Genomic DNA, 16,168 nt, shown 5'->3' with positions numbered 1-16,168 from the left:
CACTGACACCTCCTGGGCTTACAGAAGGGGTCTTCTGATATGTTTCACATCTGTTTTCTGCCTGATTGCCAACGTTATAGCTGGCCAGATTTGGTAAATAAACATATAATTGAGAGTACATTGTTTAAAAATGGCAGACTCTGATTGAATTAGGCTTCTATGCCTCCTAAGCCATAAAGCCCCTTTAGATAATTATGTGCCGGGTCACTGCTTTTTACAGCCTAATCTCCCTCACAGGATTTTTTTTTTAATTTTTGGTTATGAGAAATTTTATTTGGACATCACAAATATTTTAATAGGATCAATAGTCTGTTAAATAGGTATATATACAACCACCACTTAAGAAAAAAACCGGAATCATTTTAGCCGTATCACAATTTTGGATTTAATAAGGCAACCCGCCCTAGAATTAGTGTCTGAAAAGATTCCTCTCACTACAGTAATACTGTTAAAAGTTTCTTTTCAAACTCTGCCCTTCCTCTATTCCTCTTATTTGAAGGTCCTTCTAATTGGTTCAGTTTTCGTTTCCTTGCATATTTCAAGGCGACGCGTGTCCTCTACAGTTGCTCGCTCGCTCAGTGTCCGATTATAGTTCAGAAAGCGCGCATTCAAAGTATTACTTATGGGTTTTACCGGGGGAGAGAGGTATACATGCAGTGGAAGGAAAGTCTGCTGGGACTAAACTAGCCCTGAGCAGCAGCCCCGAATCCTTTGTTTCCACGGTACTGTATTCGGGCTCTCGTATTACAAACCGCGAAGGTTGCTCTCCCTCGCTCACCGTCCGGTTTTTGCAAAAGTCCCACCGCGAGACCGGCCACGCCCCCCCTCCCAACGGCGCCCAGAGGACCCGAGCCACTCTTCTCCAAGGCCGTAGTCCCCCCCCAAACGCTTATTGGTTAAGTAAGGAAAGCCCTCCACCAATGGGAAGGGGAGCCCGGCCCTTGGTGTTCTGCACCTTTCTAGGATGGAAGGTGTTGAGCTGCTTCCCGTCAAAAAGTCTCAGTGGAGGCGGCGGCGGCGGGAGGGCGGCTTTTCCCTGAGGGGGATGCGCCGCCCGCCCTCTCCTTGCCTGCGCGCTTCCCGCCCTCCCGCCCCCTTTTTCCCGGGGAAGCAAGAGCGAAGGAGCCGCTACTGCGTCTTCCTCAAGTCCTTTCCAGCTCCGCCAGGAAGGCTGTGCGGACTGACGAGGGCGCCGCCGTCCGCCTCTCGCTGGCCCTTTCTGGGGACGGGTAGCCCAGGGCGGAGAGGAGCGGAAAAGGGACTCCCAAGTTTGAGTGGGCAAAGAGGAGGCGCCCCCGGGGCTTCGGTGCGTCCCTCTTGCAGGTAAGGGAGGTCCCGGAGAGGCGGCGGGCGGCGGCTGATGCTTTCGAGGAAGCGGCTCATCTGCAAACTTGGGTTCCCAAGAATAAAAGTTCGCCAGGGTTAGCCCGCCTGTAGTTCAAGGTTGTATACCGCGATCTTGGACGCAAAATAGCTGATGGGGGGGGGGCGGTTGTGTTGGGGTTATTATTAAGGATTAGAATAATTATAGAATAATTTTTTTGATTGAGAACTAACACCATATGGCCTTTAAAGTGTGTGTGTTTATATATCCCACAGACATAAACCCAACAAACGCTGTTGTTTAGGAGCTTGTAATTTCTTTTTCTTTTCAGTGTTGTTACTCTATTAACTTCTGTCTCCCTAGTGTGGTACTGGCCCACCTCTTGCTTGGATGATGTTTTTTTTTTGTGAGTCCTTGAGGCCCTCTAGTGTTTTGTGAGACTCAGAATTGTTTCTTTGGCATGACAATCAACTGAAAATTGAATTATCCTGGACATTATGAAAAAAAATTAAAAAAAACCATCCAAATTTCTAAACATGAATATGTCTTCTTGTTTATACAGACTTTTTTTAGGGGAACAGTAAACATGGAATTTTTTTGAAGGAAGAGTTGAAGAACAGAAAATTGAATATTTTAGAAAACCATTTGATATCCAGGCATTTTAGAAATAAAGATTGAAAAGATGCAATACAAGGAACTCAGTTTGCAAAAATGCAATATTTATATTTAACAGTGTTAGATCCTTTCCTGTTTCCAATTCTTTAGACTGAGCATCATTGGACGCAAAGGGATATACTTCTGTGTAAATATAAGGAGTTGTATTATTAAATGTTTTAGTAATTTCATCTTGAAAAAGAATGTAATGGACAGTGTTCTTTTAATGATGTTAATATCTGAATGCTATTCTGAATTTATTTTACATTTTTAATCCTGTCTTTATTACGTTTATAAATAAGTTACACGTAATACTGCTCCCTTCTCCTATTTTCCTCACAACAACAATACTATCAGGTGGGTTGAGCAGAGAGAGAGAGAGAGTGACTGGCCCAAAATCACCAAACCAGCCAAGCCTAAAGCAGGACTAAAACCTACAGTCATTGCAGTCAATTCATTAGAAAGTCAATTGATTGAGAAAGAAATAGTAACTTTAAAACAAAGTATAATACAGCCTGCCTAAATATGGGAGTTTGGGGGCTTCCAGTCTGATTTTATTTTACTTTTTAAAATAAGTACTGTCTTACTACTTTGAGCGAAAAATACACATGGACCTTTCACTTTGTTCTTAACATTAAAGCAAGTGAGTTAAGTGTTTCTAGCAATTCCATCCATAGTTAAAATATTTCAGTCTAGCTCACAGGTGTCAAACTTGCCACATCAAGTGATGTGTCATGATGTATCGTGACTTTTTTTGCATTGTCTGAGCTGAGGTCGACGCAGCCTCCATATGATGCAACTGGCCCGTGGGCCGCCAGTTTGATACCCCTGGTCTAGCTGAAACAGTTTGCAGCTTCATAGTTGCAATCCTGTTAAGCATGTTCCAATAAGCTCAGTGGGAGTCTCCCTTAGATCCAAGGAACCAAGAAGTTCCTTGGATCTAAGGGAGACGAAAGCCAAATTTTGCTGGGACAGCATGCAGATATGTAAGACTGAAATATTTAACTCAACACTGTGAAATATGTCATTTTTTAAAACATTACTACGATTTCAGAATATTTTGTGCAGGAAGACACAAAATGTAGGTTAAGTACCACTTTTCTTAATTATTTATATTTTAGCCAGCTCTAGAGTGGTAAGTTAGTGAACCAAAACGGCAACAAAACTGGAAATATCCACAGAATTTGGTTTGTTTGGGCATGGTTAAACAATCTCATAAGGTTGATATTTGGAGAAATACCTTCTAGATGGAAGATCTTAAGATATGGAGCTAATATCTCCCTAGTGAAGTAGGCATTCCTTGAAAGGGATCCTGCATAAACATTTCTCAGGCATGGAGTATAACGTATTTGGGGAGTAGTATCAGGTCCAAAAGAAATAGGTCTATGCTGTGTAATTCTTACATGCTGGATTCAAATATGCTGGAAAATTATCAAATATGGCCCTGCCGATTTTTTAAAAAATGTAAACACACATACGTACATACTAATATGACCACTCTGTAATTGTGTTTCAGACAAGTAAAATCTAAATACATTTAATTAAAAAAGTTAGAATGTGCCCTTCTTTAATCTTATATTACACAATACCTTATAATTGTATCTGATCAAAAAAAAAAAAGGACCCAATCAGGCTGGAGCTAAGACCAGTCAAGCCTGATTATTTTCTGCACAAGGATTAAATAGGGCCTTTATTATTTCTCCCATTAAAATCAGCAGTACTAATTTTTAATTTTGCTTATACCTTAATGTTTGTTTAAACAATAAATGTTCTTGTTCATTCTATTTGTTTTTATTAAATGTATTTCACATTATTCATATATTAAGCCATACTGCATCAATTATCATCCTTATAACTATTACATTTATTTTGTAATATACTGTTTATAATGTTAATATATTAATTTGGAAATGTCTTTTTCAGTTGCTGAATTTTACTGCCATACATGGTATTGGTTACCTTTAAAAAATGCTATTCATATTCATTGTTGGTTATATGGGTTTTAATACCATGACAGAAAATACAGTGCTGTTTGTCATGTTTATTTGAAACATTTAATTTTTATTTATTCCTTTTACGTGACTGCCACTCACCTCTCTACCCTGAGAAGCTAACCATGCTCAAAAGAAGTGAAAAATACTTCGCTAATAAAAATCCAAGTAGCAATGATACATCTAATACCTTTAATGCCAAGCACAATAACTCACAAAACACATGTTGACATTTACTGGTGGCTCTCACAACATCCTGATCTGTGGGATGATCCAGATTCAGATCCAACATGGTTACAGCTCTATGGATATTGGAAAAAAAGCTGTTCCAGAGAGCTGGCACACCAAATAAAAGTTACACATCCTGGATCCTGCAAGATGGGACTGTTTAATAGTTGAGATCTGGAACGTGCCATCCCTTTCTGATTGGAAACTCAAAAATCCTGATCCTGTACATTCTCCAGGAGTGCTGAGAATCTCTGGATTTTGAAACAATATTATCTTTCCCTATCACTAAATTTGATGGGAGAATGAGAAAAACTTCCTTTCTGGACAAAATGGGACAATTCACTGTGGCCAACTCACCGTGGCCAGCTTGCTGCCACTGCACCCTATGTGCTCTGCCCACCCACTCACTCGCCCACCCATCCGGCTCCTGTGGCGAGTTGTCCCTGCGGCCAGTTGGCTATGTCAAGTTGTTCTGCAGCAAGTTGGCAGCGTTGAGTTGTCCTTGACTCCTTTCTGGATGATCTGAAGCTTGGAAATTCTGGCTGTTCATCGTCATTGTCATTTTGCCACCTATCAAAGTGAATATTTTTTAGGAAGCCTAAATTTCAGGATTAGAAAAGTATCTGAACGTTCGTCCGAGTTTCCAAGAAGGCTCCTGATTTAGAAAAAGAAAGTCACCAATCTTGGGTTATTTTGTTTCTTGCATCACTGTCTCAGAAGCTAATGGATTCCAAACTTGATATACCTTATACCTTATACCTGATATAAAATATATATATTATTTTAATAATTACTTTAAATACATATAAATATTCTATATCCTTTTAACATATTGGATAATAATGAATTGCAGGATTTAAATGACTTTGTGATTAAGGAAAATATTTTATTGTGCCAAAAAATAACTTACAGTACAAAAAAATCTGTTAATTACTTGCATCTAATGATGATCAAATGCCATATAGACAGCAGATGATGGGAATTAATCCTGTATGTCCGGAAAGAATCAGGTTGGACAACACTGTTTTATGGAACATTTTTGGGCCGAAGACCATTTTAATTCCATTGTTATATTAGGTAGATTTTCATTTTAAGTTTATAATGAGCAATTGTTTAAGAGTGAAAAAAAATCTCTTAACTCTCTCTTTTTCCCTTCCAGAATATATTGACTCTGAATTATACTGAAGACAGAGATATATGCTGCAATGTTCTGAAATTCTTTATAATCTCAATGCACTCACAACTGGAAAGCATTTAGGCATGATTTACAACATGACTTTTATTGTGAAACTTCATAGACATTTTCAATAAAACAGTAATATTGCTACCTGTGTTTTGTATGGTGAGCATTGTTATTTCAGCACATTATACAATGGCTACAAGCAAGAAAATGAAGTTTCTGAAATTTCTTCAGATGTTGAATATGGAGACCTTCCAGTGCTGCTATCTCAATGGAAGATGATTAAGCCCAGTTAAGGACTGACCCTGTTTGTGCTTGTATTTGTGGAAAGTCAGTACTCTGTATTTGGTCAGGATGTAGTCGTGATATTAGAATCCAGCAGGTTCCAATATCATATAGAGCAGTGTTTCTCAACCTTGACAATTTTAAGGCATGTGGACTTCAACTCCCAGAATTCCACAGCCAGCATTGCTGGCTGTGGAATTCTGGGAGTTGAAGTCCACATGCCTTAAAATTGTCAAGATTGAGAAACACTGATATAGAGATTGCTTCTAGGAAAGGTGACATTCTTGTACATATAGATAAAAATATGAAAATATTTCTATATATGCGAATATGGATTCCTGGAATTGGGGCCTTCTAGATAAATACTGTGAGGAATTCAGTGTAGGAATGATTGGGTTTCAAAAAACTAATGATAATACTTTGTAGACTTTTCAATTAAAAGGTGTTCCTTTCCAGATTCATGGCAATGTAGGTATAAAATATTGTTGCATTAATCCTCATTCTCTGCTCCATCTAACAAAACCATCCAAGCTTGATAAAAGGCTTTTGTCTGGAAGTAACCGCACAGTTTTCTATATAAATAATTTCTATTACTGACCTGTTATATTTGAAAAAATAAGAGTACCTGAAAACCTCTTTCCACCTGCAATTAAAAATGTTCTACATGCAACAGTTATTCATGACTTGTGTCTTCATTATGGAATTCAGTGTGTTCTTCTTGGTAACAGTTTGAACTTCTAGCTGCACAAGCTCATCTTTATAGATGCTGTCTCATTTTTGACTGGAAAGAGACTTCCATTGTCCCTGGATGGATATATACTTGTAGACATTGATGACATCTTTGTTGGAAAAGAGGAAACAAGAATGAAAGCCAGTGTTAAGGTAAGGTCTGCTAGAAAGTGTCTTAGGATGTGATGTTGCCTAAATATCTATTTTTGAAGGCAAAACTGCTATATTGTGAGGTTTATTTAAATGAAAAGGCAATTCTGTTGTGTTCAATGTACTAATTTAAAGTAAAATTACTATTCTAACTAGGCCATTTTTTGTTGTTTTTATATCAGTTAAAATATTTTAATTTAGTAGAGCTAAAGTCATAGCACTTTGGCTGGCCTTTGTAGGGACCTGGCTATTACAGGCTTATGTTGCCCAATAATATATATTTTTCAGAAGGATTAATCTTATTTTTTGTATTGGTTGATTATTTTGAAATCAATACTCTATATACTAAACTTTATGTTATGATATACTGGATACTATAAATTCTGACTCAGAAAAAGAAATTAAAATTATAGGGCAGTAGATTCTTTTGTAGAATGGGTTGTTTTCCATTGTCTGCAGTTAGAATTCTGTATGCAATGAAAACATCTATGACTGCCAGTAAAATGGGATGGAGGGTCATACTTGCATAACATTTGCCTTTTGTAACGTGATGCTATAACAATTTATAGCAGTGGTTCTCAACGTTTGTGTGACGGTGACCCCCCGTCACACAAACATTCTGCGCATGCGCGGTGGCACCCCCATGTGCGGCACGCATACACGGCGGCGCCCCCATGCGCGGTGCACATGCACGGTGGTGCTCCCTGAGGGGAGAAAATGGCGGATCGCCTTCTTTGGCGACCCCCGAAAAATGGTCGATCGACCCCAAATGGGGTCGCGACCCATAGGTTGAGAACCGCTGATTTATAGCATGCTGTTGAGCTGACATGTTAAACATGTACATGCTTTTTCAACAACATAGATTTAATGATAATCATCTGTAATACTGAGATCTATAAATACAGTAACCAGGCTGAAAGCACCCAGCTTATATTTCTTAAGTGGTAGATTATATGCAAAAAGAATTATGTGGTGGACCTTTTCCCATGCTGCAGTAATTAAGAGTACAGATGAGAGATTTCTTTAAGTTATTGGAGAAAAAGAGAGTTGTACATGACAAATGAGAGAATAGTACACGCAAAGTATTCTTCCTGACAGATTAAAGATTAAACAAAATAAAAGTAGAGCATAAGTAGGAAGGATGTATTTATTTCTTAATTACAGCAAGCACCAAATATTTTAAGTTATTGATTACAAGCATCCTGCATGACCTGTTCTCAGGTCTGCTTCTTGGTCGTACTAAATTAGGATGTACTCTTTAGAAAAGTTGTTTTCTGTTGTTTTAAAGAATTCTATACTCTATTTCCTTTTCCTATGGAAAGATTCCATATTCTCAATTTTCCTATGGAAAGATTCCATATTCTCAAATTAATATTCTGCGAAGGGCAGACTGACCTAAAAGAGATTACTGCTATAGATAATTGGTCTCAGCTGATAGAAATATAGAAACATAGAAAACTGAAGGCGGAAAAAGACCTAGTGGTCCAACAAGCTTGCCCTTTGAGTTTACTTTAGAGCAGTGGTTCTCAACCTGTGGGTCGGGACCCCATTTGGGGTCGAACAACCATTTCACGGGGGTCGCCAAACAACGCAGTCTGCCATTTTTTCCCCCTTTTCCTTATCTGTGCTACTCCCTTTTATTCTATTGGCTTTTGAAAGCCAATAGAATAGACTCTCTTGAATAGAGTCTAATTCTATTGGCTTTCAAAAGCCAATAGGAATTGTCCAGGCTGTCTCTGCCCTGCTGAGCCTGCCAAAAGTCCCATTCTGCAAATGGTGCTGCACCAGTTGAGTAGTCCTCGACTTACTACCAGTTGAGTAGACCTCGACTTACGACCGGTTGGGGGGTCGCGGCATTAAAAAGGTTGAGAACCACTGCTTTAGAGTTTTGGTTCAAAGTATCCAGATAAAATTAAGTTTGTAAGACTTTGAAAATCAACAAATATCTCTAGATGTTGTTCAACTTTCCAAGAACTATATTCTAGATGGTTCAGAAACTATAGTACATGGATTTCTTTGTCGTCATTCTCAATAACCTAGTACAGCTTTTCCACTTCCTCCCCTCTTCCCGATGCATGCAGACAGATGAAATGTTAGTATACCTTATGTTGTGCTTCAGTTAAAATTGGATTTATATGAATTGGGGTAACCTTTAAATAAAGCTATTTTATCTGCAGGTTGGGCATCTTATTTCATTAAGAAAAAATCAGTCATGAAACAGATGGCTTTTGAATAACCTATAAATCTTTAAGAATCAATCGGGAATTTATCACTTTAATTATTTGGTATAGTGCATCAGAAATTGAGAATAGAAGGTTTGGGATATGAAATTAAGGCTTAACCCTGGACAGTTCTTTGCTTAATCACTGCAACTTTTAAAATTAGTAGTTTAAAAAGAACTGATCATGAATAAGAATATTAGTTGATTCAATTACAAACAATATCATTTGTGATCAATTTGAACTAGCACTTTAATGTGTAGTAGTTATTTCTTGATTTAGATTGCCACCCATTTTTTTTTAAATGACTTATTACCGGTAGTATTTTCTTAAAATTAGTACTAGTATTTGAATCTGTCACAGGTATAAATGCTTTCTACAATGCATATTTTCATATGGATTGGTTTCCTTTTCTAATTCTTCAGTTTAGAGATCCATAGGCAGAACAAATAGTGACACTGCAAATCCTATAAACCTTTCAAATTATATTTTCTCATGTACAATTCAATATAAGCAGCAGTGGTGAAGAATCCTTGCAGTTTTTAAGTCATGCTATATTAGAATGGGAGCACAATGGCTCAGTGGTTGAATACACTGCACTTGTCAGCTGGAAAGCTGACAGTCTGGGATTGAGACCCGAGTACCACAGAACTGGGTGAGCTCCCTTTACTTTTCCCAGCTCCTACTCACCTAGAAGTTTGAAAGCACGTAAATGAGAGTAGATAAATAGGTACTACTTCAGTGGGAAGTAGTTTTTGTGTGCCTCATATTGGCCACATGATCATAGAAAGGGACTTTGGAGAATGCTGACTCCCTCGGCTAAGAAATGGAGTCAGCATTAACTCCTACAGTCGGATACAAACTTTTACCTTTATATTATTAGAAACATTGAATTGTCATTGGCTGCAATGCATCTGCAATGTAATGCTTCACCTCCAGCATTTTCAAGCTTCTAGTTCACGTGGAAATGTTAGCATATATACACTACATAAAAGTACTCCATGCATATAGCACATTTCTCAAGGGGACTGGATTTTCAATGATATCACCAGTGAAACTTAAAGAACAGAATGGCTAGTAGCCATTTGTACATTAAATTCTATGCAGGGACATAGTGACTGAACAGGACTGTAATTTTTATTTTGCAATATTCACTTTAATAAACTTTAGTTAAAAACCAGTGGGGGAAAAAAATCCATTTTGCTACATGGCTTGAGTCTGATACGAAAAACATTTAAGGTTCAGTGACTTTCAATGGCAGAACTTGAACTTGCATTTAAACAATTCATATTGAAAGAAAGATAAATAAAAAAATGGCTTCCAGTTGGAACATGACATGGGAAACAATCATCTTTATTAAAGATTTATTAAAATTTAATTTTTTAATTGCAAGCTCAGGTTCCCGCCACTGAAGGTCACTGATCCTTAAATGTTAATTTATTTTATTCATAAAAAATAAATACAGACATTTATAAAGGCATAATGAGAACCTTAAAAAATACTATGGACTCTGCATATTGTATAATCTTTTGTGAAGTCACTCGATTGAAAAGAATGAAAATGCCAATTAAAGCATTCTTTGATTACAATAAAATTAAGATAGAATTATGATTTTATGTTTGACCAATCAACATGTTCCCAAGTTCATCCAAAACAGGAAATTATAGTTGTTATAAAATAACAGATTTTGTTTTTTCCTTCATGATGTAACTTTTTTCAACCAAATGCCATGTATGCAGTTAAGTGTCCATGTGATAGCACTGAGCTATGTTGGAATCACTTAGTGTACCATCATTTGAAAGAGGCCAATACTAAGTCCAAATCAAATGAAATCAAAATTAAGATTTCATTCTCAAATTCACCCATGCAAAATCATAGTTCATTACATGATTTATTACATAAACCATAATGGCTTGGTTTCACATAATCTGCTGAGGCCACTATGATGTGGTTCATATAGTTCATAAACCAAAGCCAAATAAACCACATTATGACTTTATAAATTAAATCATACTGTTTGTGGCCACATTTGCATTGCAAACTTAGTTATTAAAAACCAATTCATTTAAAAATAATACTGGAAACTACAAAGGTATACGTACACTATGCAAAAGAAGAATAAGTGGAAAAAGAAAAAGATGGAATGGGACCAAACACACTGCATGATGGTGTGAAGAGGTTAAAGAAGCAGTAAAAAAGAGTTATACAATAATCGGATAAAATCAGGAAAAGAAGAAGATTGTATAAGCTACAATAGAGATATCAGATCAAGAAAGCAAAACTTGAATCTTCGGAATGCTTTGGAAAATCATCAGCAGATGATGAGAAATTAGACTGCAGAATGTTTTTCAAGATAGTCAAAAGAATACAGAAAAAGAATTACAACCCTACAAAAATAATGGCAAGAGTGGAATGGTTTTCCCAGTTGCAATGTATGGCTGTGAAAGTTGGACTATAAAAAAGGCTGAGCGCAAAAGATTTGAGGCCTTTGAACTATGGTGCTGGAGAAGATTCCTGCAAGTCCCCTGGACTGCAAGGCGATCAAACTGGTCAATCCTAGAGGAGATCAACCCTGACTGCTCTTTAGAAAGCCAGATCCTGAAGTTGAAACTCAAATACTTTGGCCACCTAATGAGAAGGAAGGACTCACTGGAGAAGGGCCTAATGCTGGGAAAGATTGAGGGCAATAGAAGAAGGGGACGACAGAATGAAGTGGCTGGATGGAGTCACTGAAGCAGTAGGTGTGAGCTTAAATGGATTCCAGAAGATGGTAGAGGACAGGAAGGCCTGGAGGAATGTCCTTGGGGTCGCGATGGGTCGGACATGACTTCATAACTAACAACAACAACAAATTGAATCATTAGCAGTAATAGAAAGGTGGAGAGAACAATTCAAAGATCTCCTAGGAGAGTATTACAAAGAAGCAACACAAGACGAGAAAATAACAGTACTTGAACTATAAATACTGATTCAGGAAGAGTGGTTGAAAAGTCACCCAAATACAAAGCATCAGCAATAGATGGACTACCAATAGAAATAATTAAAGCAGCAGGGGAAAGCAGCATCAGATGACTACATAGAATCTTTAATGCAACATGGACACAATTAATTGCACCTACTGATTGGCAACAAGCAATAATAAACAAAGGGAGCAAACCAGAATGCACACAATATCAAGTCATCTCACTTTGAACTATATAGGGAAAATGTATGCCAAGATAATTGAAACGAGATGGAAACCATTTATAGAACCAGAACTAGCAGAAAAGCAGATGGGTTTTAGAAGAAATAGAAGCTGCACAGTTACAATTTTATACTTAAACAGCTAATAGAAAAGAATATGGAATACAATAAGAATCCTTTTGTCGCATTTGTAGATCAAGAGAAAGTATTTGATAAAGTTGATACGAAATTATTGTGGCAAACCTTGACCCAATATAGAGTAAGTGAACATCTTATAGAGAATGCAAAGCCTTATATAATGACTGCAAAAGTATAGTCAGAACAAAACAAGGAACGTTGGAGCCATTCACAGTAATATCCAGAGTAAAACAAGGATGTGTATTATCACCACTATTGCTTTACCACCTACATTGACAGCACAAGCTTGAGCAAAAAAACCCCAAAGCCAAGAGTAGAAATAATATCAACAAACTACTCTTTGCAGATGATCAGGCTTTGATAGCAAGTACAGTTAAGAAACCGCAACATCATCTTATGAAGCAAGAAGGCAAGACAAACAATATGAGAGTCAGCAAAGAGAGAACAGAAGTAATGGCAATTGGAAGAAAAATTCATACCCTAAAATAATATTAGAAGGAAGAAGAAAAATACAAGTATCAAAATTCAAATATATAGAAACAACATTCACTGGAGATGGTAAAATGGAGAAAGAGATTAACATACAATGTAGTAAGGCAAACCAAGTATTAGGACAGCTTGCTCCACTCCTACAATATAAGGCAGTATTGATCAGCACAAAGAAGCATCCTTATCTGTCTCTTTCTCTCTGTCATTCTGCAGGTGACAATATTACCTCCTTCCATTATTCAGGGGTCAGATTGCACGCAGATGTCTTTTATGAATGAAAACCATGAGCTCTTGAAGTTTCAGCTGATATTTTGGATGAGTTGCATGCTAGGATAACAGAGCTTTCAGCAAAAGCAATTCTATTCTCACCAAAAAAGAAAGTAGAATGGTTTGAAGGAAGAGTGTCAATGTTGGGGAGTGAGATGGTAGATAATTGGTTTTATGTGATTGTAAACGTTACATTAAGATGCACTATGCATGTTTCTTGTTCATAGGGCTTCCAAACTTTAGAGCTACATGTCCTGGATAAGCTTCTCTTCACTACCTACAATGTTTTTTAATTAAACTGTTGGTGAGTAAAAATAAATTAATAGATTAATATCTTTGATAAATGAGATTTTTTTTACAGAAAATATCTGTATGGATTTAAAAGATGATTCAGCAGCTAACCTGTTCCATGATCTTAGTGGGCAGATATTATTTTGTCCCAAACTAGTATTGAATTAATACTTTATTACTTCAGTGATATTATTTACTCATTAGAATTACTCCTCTTACATCTGTTCTTTAGGTTATAGCTGCTATTTGGAGCAAATTACCTATTTGTATTGATGCTATACTGCTCCTGGAGTAGTGGATTTCATAATTCATGAAGGAATCCTCAATTTCAGACACATTACACAACTATTGCAATATCTGGAAGATAAAGCAATCATTATCATCATGCTCATGGTATAGAGAGCAGCTCTTTTTCTGTTTATACCTTATTAATTTTGAACAATAGGAACTTATTTTAAGTCAATATATACATTTTGAAACTAAATATTTATTTTACTTATCAGCCCACTGGCACTCTCTATGAAATAATATGTAGCTCTAGATACTTATCTTAGGACTTTTAGAAACTGAAGAGTCCAGTGTGCATGGAATGAATGATTTGAATTACAAGGGAAGAATAAACATACAGATAATCCAACTCAGGAGCTACACCCACCTTTTTAGGTAATGGCAATTTATAAATGGAAACCTTTGATCAATCAATTAATTATTGTAAAATTAGCATGGCTGCTTACTTTAGGAGGATCTAGCTCTTTCAAGCAAAAAGATTGTGAGACCTATTGCTTCTGATAAGCAATAACATGGTGATAGGCTGTTTATCATGCTTTATATAGCAAAATACATAAATTTCCTAATATTTTGCATGTAGAACACACATAGTAGATGTAATACAAAGTGCTGGTCCATGAAATATTCCTACTGCATAGACTTCATTGAGTCTCTGTGGCTGTTTATTCATTTTATTTAGAAATACCTCATTCTTTCCCCTCATTTTGGAGAGTGTTGATCTCTGCAAAAGTAGAGGGGACATTTCAGTCACATCACATCTGATAAGAGGAAGCAGTTTCCCTTATTGTACTGCAAATTTGTTTCACATCCTTCATTGGTGACATATTGCAATTATTTTCAGAGATTTTATTCAGCCTTTTGCAGTTCTGTTAGGTGTAGGCTATTTCTGCTTTTTTGGGAGAAGTTCTTTAGATAAAAGGAAAACTATTTAGTGTCTTATCTTGAGATTATTTCCCTCACAAGCCTATGTCCTATAAAATCCTGCCAGCATTTCAAAAAAGTTGGTACCTCCAGACGCTTTCAAAAGATGGGTATATTTGGAAACTTGAGAGAATATAATAAGAACTCTAATAAAAATTTAAGCTACTGACAGAGAGAGAGAGAACCTCTTCTCTGGTACTTTTATTTTTCGGCTTGACTTTTCTAAGAGAAGGGAAATGGATGTTTCTTTTGGAGCAGCAATTCCCATGATATTGTTAGCACAGAATAAAGGGCATGCCTTTGGGACATATTAGAACGAAATTGTTCCAATCTTGGTGTCTTCTGCTACTGAGAATTAAACTTCTATAATTGCTTGTAAATGAATATTACTCTCAAATCTGCTCTTCCTTAGTATTTGTAGGAAATTTCTATAATTAACTTCAAAACTCCTAAATGAAATAATCCCCATATCAGTTATTTAAGTGTAATTAGGGCCCTGTACAAAATAAGATTATTGTTTCCAATTTCCCATGTGTGACACACCTTCAATTTTTTTTAATCTTTCATTAATAAAATATATCCCTTTTTTTTCTTATAGCTCCTTGAGGATACCATCGTACAGATCCGTGCTGAACTCTGGGTTAATTACTTTGTTCAGAGCCTGATTCTCTAGTGACCAAATTGCTCACCATATGAGAAGGTCCATTTCTAGTGCCTAGATCTAACAGAGCTTTGAACTAAAACAAAAATTGTACTATTTAACTTAAATATTTAGCTCATAATTTTCAAATTAATCCAAGCTGCCTTAGCAATTATAGGTGAGCATTTTTAAAAAAGCGGTTAACCCTAAAAGAAGTTAGTTCCAGCAAATACATTAGCATGGATATTCAGTGACCAAGTTGAGAACAACTCTATCCTTATCATAAAGGAGGGGTCCAAGTGATTAGAACCCACGTTGGCCACAATCAATGAGCAAATGATTTTAGAGAAATTTCTAAAATCAGAAATGTGCACCTTCGAAAGGGCTTTGGGCTTCCTATTATTAATTCAGAAGTTCTTAGGCATTAGAGTAGCCTGATTTTTTTTTTTTTTTTTTCAGGTTTCTATTTGAGCCTTAATCTTGAGTGCAATGAATGGATTTCTTAAAACAACATTTTTTTTTTTTCAAAAACAATTTCTGGTGTCATAGCATTATTTTGTATCCGTTTGTATCCTAGCATGTACATGAGTCAAGAAGGTCAATTAGGAGTGAATATTGAACGTAATTTACCTAAGAACAATGTATAGCAGCATTAAATTAGAGTAGTACACATTTTCGTTTTAAAGGTTTCCATTAGATTTCTGGGCAGAGAAGTTAGTTAAAGGGTTTCTCAAATTTGCTAAACTTGTGTGCTGCCCTACTCTCAATGACTCACAATAATCAAAGATATTACAATATTTTTTAAGAGGAAAAAAATTTAAAAGATGGAAAGTGTGATGAAGTGAGGAGTCTCCCTCTTCCTTGCCAAACCCCAGAATGAAGGCTCTCATGAAGTCCTCTCCTGGAATATAATTAAAGCATGGGAACTTTAGAAAGCTGCAGGCCATAGGAAAGAGGATTGTATACTGAGGAACAGATATCTACACACGTACCTTAATCACCCCATACCTCAGTGGTTCTCAACCTTTTTAATGGCGCGACCCCCAACCGGTCGTAAGTCGAGGTCTACTTAACCGGTCGTAAGTCGAGGACTACTCAACTGGTGCAGCACCATTTGCAGAAGGGGACTTTTGGCGGGCTCAGCAGGGCAGAGACAGCCTGGACAATTCCTATTGGCTTTTTAAAGCCAAT

The 16,168-nt window shown here is 36.8% G+C and overlaps 1 pseudogene; it reads left to right on the top strand.

Moving 5' to 3' along the window:
- Positions 1-1,036: 1,036 nt before the first annotated feature.
- On the top strand, positions 1,037-15,010 carry LOC120309592 (annotated as a pseudogene).
- Positions 15,011-16,168: the final 1,158 nt, after the last annotated feature.

Source organism: Crotalus tigris, unplaced genomic scaffold, assembly GCF_016545835.1.
Source record: "Crotalus tigris isolate CLP2741 ecotype Arizona unplaced genomic scaffold, ASM1654583v1 scf7180000018043.2394770, whole genome shotgun sequence".
Taxonomy (NCBI): domain Eukaryota; kingdom Metazoa; phylum Chordata; class Lepidosauria; order Squamata; family Viperidae; genus Crotalus; species Crotalus tigris.
This window is presented reverse-complemented; position numbering and strand designations above follow the sequence as displayed.